This window comes from Delphinus delphis, chromosome 3, assembly GCF_949987515.2.
Source record: "Delphinus delphis chromosome 3, mDelDel1.2, whole genome shotgun sequence".
NCBI classification, from domain to species: Eukaryota; Metazoa; Chordata; class Mammalia; order Artiodactyla; family Delphinidae; genus Delphinus; species Delphinus delphis.
In genome coordinates this window covers 163,062,941-163,075,847 of record NC_082685.1, presented here as the reverse complement: position 1 = coordinate 163,075,847, position 12,907 = coordinate 163,062,941, and the positions used below count along the sequence as shown (strand labels likewise).

General features: G+C 37.6%; 1 protein-coding gene and 1 pseudogene across 2 annotated transcripts in view; one reads left to right on the top strand and one right to left on the bottom strand.

The window, feature by feature from the left end:
- The window catches only part of CTNND2 (catenin delta 2), a 937,337-nt gene that overhangs the window by 694,761 nt on the left and 229,669 nt on the right, over positions 1 to 12,907 (bottom strand). The window lies entirely within an intron of this gene.
- LOC132422316 (sialomucin core protein 24 pseudogene) lies at positions 637 to 1,271 on the top strand (annotated as a pseudogene).

The window sequence follows — 12,907 nt, the reverse complement described above, 5'->3', positions numbered from 1 at the left end:
CCACACTGTAGACATTGTTTAAATGCTTTGCAAATATTAACTACTTTAATTCTCACCGTGACCCTTTGGTGTTGGCCTTGTTATTATTTCCATTTCACAGATAGGGAACCGAAGCACAGAGATGGCTCTTCACATTAAATGACTTCGTATCACATAGCCAGTGAGTGACAAAGCTGGTATTTTTAGTATACTCTCTTGGCTCCAGAACCCATGACTTTGGCTACTAAGCTCTCAGATTTACCTCTCAAATCATGGGTAAAGTACTATATTTCTATCTGTTCATATATTATTGATATTTACCAGGGAAACTTTTCTCAATCTATTTTTATCTTGTTATTGCTAGTCTACAGGAAAGCATTGTTTTTTGTATATTTTCTTGCTAACCTGTTGAAGCTATAAATTCCAACGATTATCAGTTGATTATCTTGGGTTATTCAGGGAAGTCATCAAAATAAAGCTAGGTTTTGTTCCTCAATATGCAAAATGCATCCTTTTCTATGCTTTTAAAAAACTGTTTGGGTTAGCACCTCCCCCAAATTTTAAATGAATAATTTTGCATTAGACATCCTATTCCACTTTAGGGGTAAGGCCTCTAGTTTTCCTCTAGTAAAAGAACTTCTGAGGGACGGACGCAACCTTGGGTGTCCCAGCCTTCGCTCGAAGGCCAGCGCATCGGCCGCGATGCCCGGGCTGCGGCGACCGCGGCTTTTGGCCGCAGGCTGTCTGGCAGCGCTCTGCGGGCTGAGCGCGGCTCACACCACCACCCTGGCCGCGAGCGCAACTACACTCGCGGCTTTACCGACTATCGCCAGCACAGCCTCGGCGCCGCCGCCGCCGCTCCCGCCGGGCACCACTCCAGCCCCAGAAATCTGTGAGAGCCGCAGCACGGTGTTTCCGGTTTTGATGCTAACGCTACCCGTTTGGGGTCAGAATGCAAAGGTAAAAGCTACTGTTCAGATAATCCCACAGTTCGTGATGGCAAGGGGGTGACCAGCACAGAATTCTGTCCTGGGCTCCCTGCCACACCACTGCCAACCAATTCTGCAGCGAAAACCACAACTCCGCCTTCCCCGTCTACAGCCTGCACCACGGCTACTACATCAGGTACAACGGATACCACTTCAACTCCGGCTTCACAACCTGTGCGCAAGTCTACCTTTGGGGCAGCCAGTTTCGTTGAAGGAACTGTCCTTGTCTTGGGTGTGCAGGCTGTAATTTTCTTTCTCTATAAATTCCGCAAATCGAAAGATCGAAACTACCGCACTCTGTAAACAGATCCGCTAAATTAACACGGACTGGTGTGTAACTCACTGAAACCAAAATATTCTCTTCCAAGATGTGCCACATGGGAGACGCTATTCTAGGATCTTTAATTTTTCAGAGGATGCATATAGGAGCATCGCCCTTGAAGAGAAACCAGTTAAATCTATTTGCTCAACGGGAATATTTAAAATATTCTGCATGAATGCTTGTGGCTGTCTTCTTTTATTTTAAATGGCTGCTGCTGTGTGATTAAGTTCTCTCTTCTTGACATGCCAAATGTAACTCTATAAGTGATGGAAAACATTGTCCTGCGCAGACGACCTCATGACTCTTTTAGCAATTCAAATGTAGTCATTTTAAAGCCTGAAAGCTGCATTTTTTCATGCTAACTTGGGATGTAGTTTAGTGACCAGAATTGAGAAAAATGTGCCAAATGAGCAGCAAACAGGTGGATTTGGGGCTATAATTGCAAAAAGTGGAATAAATTTATAAATTTAGTATCCTTAGAGTGGAATTTTGTACTTGATAAGTTATTTTTTCTACATTAGAAAAAAGATGCCACACAAAGAATTACATTCCAGATTTAAAGAAATGAAGGGAAAGTATACAAAACATTAAAGTGTAGCAGGTTATTGTTGATACTTGTAAAGCACCTTATATCGTTGAGAAAATAAAGAACAGTGACTTAAAAGACAGACTGAAAGGTAGACTGTAACTTAAAATGTTGGTGATTTGTTCTTTCACATTAATGAAGGGAAAGGTTGGACTGAGGATGTAACTGTTGATGTGAGCAGTAGTAAACCTGCTTTTAGATACCATAATGTTACTATTTAATTGAAAACTTACCTACTTTATCTCAAGCCTGAGTAACTTAAAGGATGTTACACAAAGTCAAAAGCGTTGATATACTGAACCTCCCAACATTTTGCTTATGGCTGTTAAAAAGTATAAAGTTGATTTAATTATATTTTCCTTTGTACTTCAAAAACTTATCCTAACACTGTTGTACCTTAAAAGGATTTCCACCAAGCTTTCTGGAAAAGTAACTTCTATAAGGCAAGAAAGAAAGAAGTTGTTTTAGAATCATTTATTAACTCTTTAAATAAGACAATCGTTTTAAGATAGCAAATGTGAGCAGTGTAATTTCAGAAAAAAATTTAGTTGATCAGATTACTGTAGATTTTTAATGATGATTGCCCTGGATAAATAGATTGTACTTTTTCTTTCTCCTTTTCCACCCTTCCTTCTTCTTAGTTTCAATTCCTGTAGTATGATAAGCATGCATACTTTTATTTTTTTAGTTTCCTTATGAAGCACTAGTTTTTTCAGGTTTAGAGGGATACTTCTTCCCTGCCTTTGACACATTGCATTAGTTCAGAGGCTTAAATCAGTTTAAAATGAGCTTTTGCTTTTCTAGGTCATTAAGGTTTTTTGTTTTAGTTTCTCTAGCCTATAGCGGCTGTGTTTAGCACTTGGTTTTCAGTATTTTATAGTAAGAAATGACAAGTTGCTTTGGTCCATTTCTGAAGCCAAAATTCCTTACATTTAGATAATAAAAGGTTCTTAAAATGAAGATTTACTGTTTCTTCTTTACTTGCTGGTACAGCTAAAGTTCGTTTTACTTGCACACTGGTATATATACCTAACGTTTTCAAGTGCCTTAATTGTTTAAAATCTCTGGCTTCAAAGGTTTTTGGGGAAAGGTAGGCTTACCTCCCATTTTTGTTTCCCTCAGTAGTAATATTTTTGGTACTGCACAACAAATTTTATTACAGTGCCATGGCTATTAGTTTTTAGTGAGTGCTTTAAGATACAAGATTCAGTTGAAAATATACACAATTTCCATTCTCCCAAAGTGGTAAAAATTAGCTACAATGTTATAATTGTCATTTACCTAGACAGGAATACCTTGCCACACATTAATGTTAACACTATAGCTATTTTTGTGAAAATATAGCTGATGAAGCCTCTCATCTTCTGTAATTTTGAATACTGCTCTAACAGAATGATAATATGGAATTGGATTTTACAAAAAGAGCTCTTACAACAGAACTCACAGCCTTTTCCCCTCTTCCTTTAGCTGTTTAGTATCTTGAGCCATTAGTAATTTGGGGTTTTTTTTTTAATCCCGAAGGTATATAGAAACCTTTGCAGATTTTTCATCTGACTTGTTCAGGTAGACTGTAGTTCTATTAAAATCCCTTATTTTACCTTACAGATATTTGTTGCACAGACACTGCTGTATTTAGAAATTTCTATTTCAGTTCATTAAAAACTCCAAAACCAATCTGTATCATGTACCAAACTGATTTAAAATAAACGTACATGTTTTTTGGATTAAAAAATAAAAAAGAACTTCTACTATTTTTTTTTTAAGACAGGTACTGTCTAACCTATTAAAAAAACCAATAATATTGAGATTCTTATATTCAGTCAGTGACTATCATTTCCTGGATTTTTCATTATTATAGGGTACCAAAGCTCTCCCACATCCTACAAAATAGGGCTATATATTCGATGGAAAAGAAAGCTATGTATCACCCAGGAGACCTCTGATTTCCATAATATGGATAGATAACAACTGGCATTTGTAAATACAGAGGAAAGGCAAGAGGAGAAATTTATTCCTCATTCTTGTCGTGATTAATCCTTCTGAGTTAATTTAAAATCATTCTATAATAAATTATATTTAGAGGTAATTTTTAAGAAAGGCATTCATTGTTCGGCCCAAGGTTATGTGTTTTTGATTGAAAGAAATCACAATCCAAATGGCAGAAGCCTTTGCCTATACTGAATGATTATTTTCACTCAGGGCTTAGGAATCAAATGAGATCAATTCAAATGCACTAGAAGCAGCCGGAAGCAGCTCTCACACATTTCATATATGGTTACCTGGGAAGTAAACACTACACACACTTGTGGTTTCAGTCATTGAAACGGTTACAGAACTTAGAGAGAGTTCCACAAAATGTGAACACCTATAAATTGGCACAAGACTGAACTGCAGCCAAAGAAGACTGGCAGGTGAAGCAAGACAAATCTGAACTTTTAAAATCTATATTTATATTCTTTTCCTGTTTTAATCCATATGCACCTTATGCAGAAATATAATCAAGAAGTGGTTTTACCTCTCTGCTCTTTCCTTAATTCTGTTTGCAATGTCACCCTTTGCAGTGGTCGTACAAAACTCAACTAAGTAAGAGCAGTGTGGGTCTTAGGAGATTTTCCTTCGAAGCTTGCTTTATAAAACCTCTACCTCTGATTAACCCCATGTCTCTGCTTCTATCCTTTCTGCTGAATGCTGCCAGAGAAAAGTGCCATACTAACATGGACTAGAGCCACTGTACAACCCCATTTTCGTCCCCAGAGCATCTGTTAAAGGTTCTTTTGTTCTGGATTCTCTGTCCCAGTCACCGCAGAGGTTACCTCAAACCTATATCATGCTGTCTCCCCCAATGAACTCAGCAGCTCTCCATCTCAAGAGGTAACTTTTGTTCTTACTGACCTATGAGCCACAGAAACCTACAGATAGGAAAGCCTTTAACCTGTCCTACACAGATGAGCTTTAAAGCAGAGCCCCATAAGACAGACATTTAACACCTTTTAATTTAACTATACAAACTCAATAAGAGTGACAAAAAGAAGTGAATGATAAAATTATTGCATTCCAACAATTCTGAGATGCACACTTTTCATATCCTAACATCTCTGAAATCAGAATGCATCTTCCAGCCAGTAGTTTCTTACAATCACTTTCAGCCAGATGGTGGTCATGACACTGTTCTCAAGTCCTGCCACAGGTGGGAACTTGGGCCTGCTGTGTTTCATTCAAAAACCACTTGAAGGACTTTGAGGAAGAAATATCAGTTCTGACTATTATCTGAAAACCTTCCAGGAACATATTCTGGTGAGATCAAGAAAAGAAAACTTGCAGGATGTGCCACAAGAGCTGGATAGACAATCACAGAGGCAACCGTGAAACCCTTCTTAAAAAGGTTCTGTACCCTCACCACTTTTAGTGTCACTGAGGATGGCTGTGCATGGAAAACTAAGATGCTGATGACAGAGCATCAAAAGTGAATCATAAGAGAGACTGTGGAAAAGTTTTGGGAATACTTCACCAACTTATGGAGCTTGTACGTTCATTTTTAAGAATGTACAATAATATACGATAACAAAAAATCTATATCTAGATGAATCTAAAAGAGCTTTTCCAATAGGAATGAAACAAATTTTTAAGTAAAAAAAAAACCCTTGTGTCCCAGTTTGCATCCTAATTTTCTTTCTCTTTCTCTCCTTCTCCTTCCTTCCTTCCTTTCTTCCTTCCTCCCTCCCGCCCTTCCTTCTCTCTCTCTCTCTCTCTTTCCTCCTCCCCCCTCCCCTTCCTTTACTCTGCTGTTTCTTTTTTTCTTCCCTCCTTTTCTTCCTTTCTTCCCTTTTCCTTTCTCTCTTAGTTGTATATAAAATAATGGTGCATATTTAAAGTGTCTCAGATTTTATGAAATTTGGCAATAATTTAAATAGTGCTAGTGATTCTGACAATTAGTCACACAATTAGTGACAATGAATCTGAAGATTGATAATACAAAAAGCAATTTTCCAATTAATATGTTTTTATAAGTACATTTTAAATGGCATACTAATCAAAATATATTTTTAAAGTATTTCTGATAATCCTATTGAACTTAAAATTCAAATACTCACCAAGTTAATGCTTTATATTTTATTTTATTTATTATTATTATTTTTTGCGGTACACGGGTCCCTCAGTGTTGTGGCCTCTCCCGTTGCGGAGCACAGGCTCCGGCCGCGCAGGCTCAGCGGCCATGGCTCACGGTCCCAGCCGCTGTGGGATCTTCCCGGACCGGGGCACGAACCTGTGTCCCCTGCATCGGCAGGTGGACTCTCAACCACTGCGCCACCAGGGAAGCCTCAATGCTTTATATTTTAAATGACATAAATGCCTGGGTTGTTTCTTATTCACTCCATGACTTTTGCCATATAGATGTTTATAATCTTCAAAGTAGCTGAAAATCTTCTCCAAACCATCGTCCAAGAGAATGTTATTTTATTATTCAAGTAATTTTTTTCTTTTTTAAAAAATTACTGCATTCATCTTTTTTATTTGCTAGTTAACATAACAAACATATTCTGAATGTCCATATCCACAAGTTACAATAAACTTTCAAGTTTTATAAAGAAGGTGCAACTGGCATTATTACATCTTTGTCACCAAATGAGAATAACACATATTTCCTGAAAATAACTTGTATGTATGAGTGTTCATATTGACACACGAGCTTTGTTCAACAGACCTTTCACAGATAACAAGGAACATAATCACTGCAGAGGTCAAGAACAAGAGCAAAAAGAAGAAAGAAAGAAACATGCATTAAGGAAAGCCTGTCTGAACATCAGGTGTTTTACAGTAGCTTGATGGCGGTGGTGCATTCTGAGTTCATCGGCTGTTCTGCAGTGGATCAGGAGTGAAGTCAAATCACTGACAACCAACAAATAAACAGAATCCATTACCAGAAAGCTCTTACTTCCTGTCTCCCTGTGCTATGCTGAATTGCTGTATTCAGTGGGAAACTCACTAAACCGAAAAAACCTGACATCCCTCATCGTTGTCAAGGCCCTAAAAACATTACAGTCAACATCTTGAAGTCACTTAAGCCCTCTGGCTCTGTGCACTCTGCTCTCAAGCTCTCCATAAATGACGGTTGCTTCCTAATGGGAGGAAGTGACACATTAGTGAATTACAAGTTTACACTGTGCTATATGAATACATTTCCTGAGAATTAGCATTATTGGCTGCTAAGATGTGTTTTGAAAAGAGGTACAGAATTTAGAATTTTCTAAATTGAAGTCCTTCAATTGTAGTAAAATTGTAATAAAAATTACAATAGTTTTTAATAAAAAGAAGTCGCATTTTTATCTAGTTTACAAAGAATAAGTGAAAAGAATGTATAGATCTACAATGATTTCAATATTATCATTACATGGTGAGTATAACTAGATAGCATTTTAGAATCATTTCACATTTTCATAAAAAGTTAAAAAATTCATTTTGGTAGGTTGTGCACAATTGGTAGGCTATTTTCTCGCAAAGGTTCTTAATGTAGTATATGCTCTTCGAATGAGTCACTAAGTCCTATAGAGGAGTAAGCGGAGACTCTAGACTTCCAGGCATCATTCTTCTATTTGTCTAGTGCATCACAGCTTCCCAGTCTCAGCAGGTCCATTACAGCAGGAGCACCAGCTCATAAATGTCTCTACAGATAGCATTGGAACAGGGACCATGGGAATAAGGACTCATGATACCTGTTCAGTGGGTTCTCTCTATGCAGCTGTAACGGACCTTCCAGAACATCAAGCTTAGGAGATGTGATGGCCAAATGCATCACTTCCTGAATTCAGGCTTGATGTTTTTGTGCTTTTTTTCCTCTCTCTCTCTGATGTTTGTTTCTTCTCATTGCCATTCTGAAATAATGGCTGCCTCACTCTATAATTTTGACATTGTGCTGCAGTTTCAACTCTCACCCTAGGGTTTGGTCTTACTAGAACTGAATTAAATTGTTCAGTTCCTTGAATGCATCATACTTTGTTTTCTTTGGGGGCCTTTCCCCAGGTCCTCTTGCTAGAAACAGTGCTCTTGTAGGTATTAGCTTGAGTCATATGGATTTGCCATTTCTGTAGGTCAAAAGTAGCGGAATCTCAGCAATACTGCAAGGTTGTAAGGTTTACCCTAATATTCTCTCTTCAAGTTTCAATTTAAAAGTCCTTCCCTCCAGGGCATTTCCCCAGTCTGCTTCTTTTAACCTTATGTAAGCATTTGGCACAGGTCTAAATTTTTGTAATTCCTTATTCAGTTGTTTGACTTGAACATTAACTGTGAGATCTTTGAAGTCATGAGCCATATTCTATTAGACATCATTGTTATCCTTAATGTTATCCTTATCCCATATCAATAAAATGGGAACATTTTATTGAATATGGTAGGTAATACTTTGTGTAAAATAAATGTTGAGGAATAAATGCTATTAATAGATCCATTTAGTGAACAAATTCATTCAAAACAAAAGGAGCCTTGAAGCCCAAGACAGTACCTTTTCTTAGATTTGACAACACTCAGCCCAATGTCCAGTTCAATTATTTTTTCTTGAATGAACAGGTGAATTATTTGCCTTAAGCAGTGGACATTTATGTTTGCTGATATATCATTTATACAAACAGTTGTGAGGCAGGATCATTTCTGACAGTTGCTCTATGAATGCACCCATCTATATCTAGCGTAATTCCTAGAATTTAGTGTAATTCCCATCTGAAATGGGCTTGGAAGCCCGGTAGGATTCAAATGAGAGGAAATAAATTAGAAAATTTTAAAAGTCAGACAAGGGGGCATTCAAAAGTATTTTTCTCATTTCTTTGTTTTTTCCAGGTCAAACTCAATTTCTTAAAGTAGTTATTTATCTTCTTGAAAATATGAGATAACGTATGCCTAAAGTGAAATGCACAGATCTTAAGTATATAATTTGATAAGTTGCTAAATACATACAACCAGATAATTCACACTTGAGCCAAGACACAGAACATTTCTATCACATCAAAAGTACCTTCATGTTCTTTTTATTCATGCCTCAGCCACTATGTGATTTCTGTCACCAGAGAGTAGTTTTGCTTGTTCTTGAACTTTATATAAACAGAATCATAAATAAATTGTGTTCAGGGTCTTTTGCTCAGCAAAATGATTTTTTGAGGTTTCATCCATGTTGTTGTATGTTTCAGAAGTGTGTATACATACATATACATACATACATGCATATATCATTGATGAGCAATATTCCATTCTATGGCTCTACCGCAATACGCTTATCATCACAGACATTTGGGTTGTTTTCACCTTGGGGCTATTATTAATAAAGCTACCATGACATTCTGGTACAAATCTCTTTTCAGACAAACGTTTCCATTTCTCTTGGGTAAATATCTAGAAGTAGAATGCTGTGTCATATGGTAGATGTATGATTACATTTATAACAAACTACCAGAATTTTCTCCAGAATGGTTATATCACTTTATACTCCCACTAGTAATATATGAAAAGTCCAGTTGCTGCATTATCCTTGTTATAAGGGAATATTTTTACAATCTTGACCTAGGGAAGAATATTTTAGAGAGGCTAGGAAAGCTCTAAATATAAACTTTTAAAAGGTCAATTTAGATTTCATTAATTTAAAAAAATCTGCACACAGGAAACCGCAAAGATATTGCAAGTTTTGTCCAGACCACTGCAATAAAGCAAATATCGTAATAAAGTCAGTCACACAAATTTATTTGGTTTCCCAGTGCATATAATAGCTACATTTATACTATACTGTGGTCTATTAAGTGTGCTATAGCATTATGTCTAAAAAATGCACATCTCTTAATTAAAAATACTTTATTGCTAAAACATGCTAACCATCATCTGAGCCTTTAGCGAATCATAATATTTTTGCAATAGTAACATCAAAACTCACTGATCACAGATCACCATAACAAATATAATAATGATGAAAAAGTTTGAAGTATTGCAGAAATTACCAAAATGTGACACAAAGACATGAAGTGTGTCAATGCTGTTGGAAAAACGGCACCAACAGACTTGCTCAATGCAAGGTTGCCACAAACCTTCAATTTGTAAAAAGTTCATTATCTGCAAAGTGCAATAAAAAGAAGCACAACGAAACAATTTATGCCTGTATAATTTTTAAGTTATTTTCAGAATATCTGTGACCTTATGCTTCAAGTGTAACTCTTGTAGACAGATTTGAGTCTTCTTTTTACACAATATGACAATTTCTACCCTTAAAATGGAATGTTTAGTCCACTTATATTTATTGTAATTTTTAATAAGGTTGAATTTAATCTACCATATTTCTACACTTTTCTATTTGTTAATGATTCATTGCAGGGAGTGCAGATTACGCTGTTCCCCTATAAAGTGTGCTAACTTTTTCTCTAACAGATAGTTGAGCTACAAGTGGAACATCTGGATTCTCTCAGTGTGGTATAACAGGAAATATGTATTTGTTTTTTTGTTCCAGGCTCCTGGCACACAGCTCCTAAAACCCTTGGAATTCCCTGAGTGATAAGGGTGATTGATAGGCATGCCTCTTTTTTCTAATTAGGCAACCCTTGGCCAGCTCCTAGACAGCTTCAGGATGGAGACTAGTTGTAAGAAAGACCAAGCCTTGGTTAGAAGCTTGGAACTTTAGCCCCAGCCCCCAAATTTGGTGGGGGGGTGTATGGAGAGGTGCCGGAGATTGAGTTAATAATCACCAGTAGCCAATGATTTACTAAATCATGCCTATGTAATGAAACCTCCATAACCCTCCTATGCAAACCCCTAAATGTCGGGGTTCAGAAAGCTTCTGGCTTGTTGAACACACTGGTTGCTGGGAGGCTGGTGCACCCAGAGAGGGCATGGAAACTCTGTATGCCACAAGATGTAACTTGCCCTGTGCATCTCTTCCATGTGGCTGTTCCTGAGCTGTATCCTCTACAATAAATGAGTCACAGTAAAGTGTTTTCCTGATTTCTGTGAGTTGTTCTAGCAAATTAGACCTGAGGAGAGGTTGTGGGAACCCCCGATTTATAGCTCGTTGATTAGAAGTACAGGTGACTCCGGGACTTGCAGTAGGCATCTGAAATGAGGAGCAGTCTTGCAGCCCTGAGCCCTTAAGCTGTGGGATCTATCATAACTCTGGGTAGTTACTGTCAGAATTTACTTGTTGAGCACCTGGTTGGTATCCAGAGAATCGGAAAACTGGTTATTAGGGTTCGAAAACACCCCAGAGTCAGGCTTGATTTCATGCGTGATAGTGTCAGTGTATTCTGTTTTTCTCCTTAGTACTAAGACATCACTTTTACTCTTTGCTGTGGTTACTTCCAAAATGTGGCTTTTCTGGGATCTCAACTGAATGTCCACTGTGCTCAGCTAGGCTGACTCATTCTGGAGAGACCAGAACTCCAACCTCACTCAGCACCACATGACCTCTGACTGTGGAGTTGAATCTCCTTTCAACTCTTAGTTCCACAGCAGCTGTCCTACCTGAAGCCTTTGGGAGTCTTTTCCTGTGCATGTGCACTCAGCCCTCAGGTGCACTCAGATGGACCTGAGGGACCATCCTATGCAGATCTTACATTTTCCTCTTCTCTGATATCTGCTCCTTCCCTCACAAAGCTCCACTTTCTCTCCTTGGGTCAGTGCTGGGAAACCACACCTAGGCTGAAAGCTGAGACAAATATGAGACACCTCATGTGCTTCTTTTCTCTCAAGAATCAAGTCCTGCACAACCTGTTGGCCAAAGCCTGAAAATGACTGCATCATATCCAATATTTGTTCAGTGTTTACATTTGCTTATGCCATAAGTTCCCATCTTCTACTAATTGTTTCTTTATGACCAGAAGCAGAATTCCAGTCAAATACACGTGAAGAAGAATTGTTACTATTGTAGTAATAGTATTTAACTAACATAATGAACATTTTCAGGTGACCAGTAAACACTAAAACAGGTTAGAATATTAGGTCCACTTACTGAAATAGTAGAAAGATAGACGGAATCAGATTTTGGACTTTTTTTTTGTTTTACGTGTAAATATTTTTATTTGTGGAGTAATTATTGAAAGAAAGAAAATAGAATACATAATTTACAAACTAGCAAGGAAAAGAATAACAATAATAATAATAACAATAAATCCAAAAGAAGGAAATAAAAGAGAACAAAAAGGAGAACAGATTTCTTTTCCCCATTGGTCCATCCTATTTTATTCTTTAAAATTTTATTTTTTATTTTTATTGGAGTATAGTTGCTTTATAACATTGTGTTAGTTTCTACTGTACAGCAAAGTGAATCAGCTATACGTATACATATATTCCCTCTTTTATGGATTTCCTTCTCATTTAGGTCACCACAGAGCACTGAGTAGAGTTCCCTGAGATATACAGTAGGTTCTCATTCGTCATCTATTTTATACATAGTGTCAGTAGTGTGTATATGTCAATCCCAACCTCCCATTTCATCCCACTCCCCCCCTTCCCCCTTGGGATCCATATGCTTGTTCTCTACGTCTGTGTCTCTACTTCTGCTTTGTAAATAAGATCGTCTATACCAATTTTTTCAGAATCCACAATATGCATTTTCTAATATGCGATATTTGTTTTTCTCTTTCTGACTTAGTTCACTCTGTATGACAGTCTCTAGGTCCATTCATGTCTCTACAAATGACCCAATTTCATTCCTTTTTATGGCTGAGTCATATTCCATTGAATACACTGGACTTCTTTAGCTGCCAATAAAGAGTTTTTACTCCATTAGATTGGCAAAGCGGCAGCTTTGAAGAATCCTGAGCCCATAGCATGAGATCAACAGTTTGTGCTTGAGGGAGTTTAATCCAGCTGAGCTTTAGCAGAGACCAGAAAAGGGATGAGATCTGCATAGACAGAGAGACCAGTGAAGATGCTGCTACCTGAGGTGGTACGGCCACAAACAAGGATGGGGACAGTGAGGAATTTAATGCAAGGATAGTAGTACACTCCATTTTGAAGGACTACAACTAGATTAGTGTGGTGCAAGAAAAGTACAAGCCAAAGGTTTTG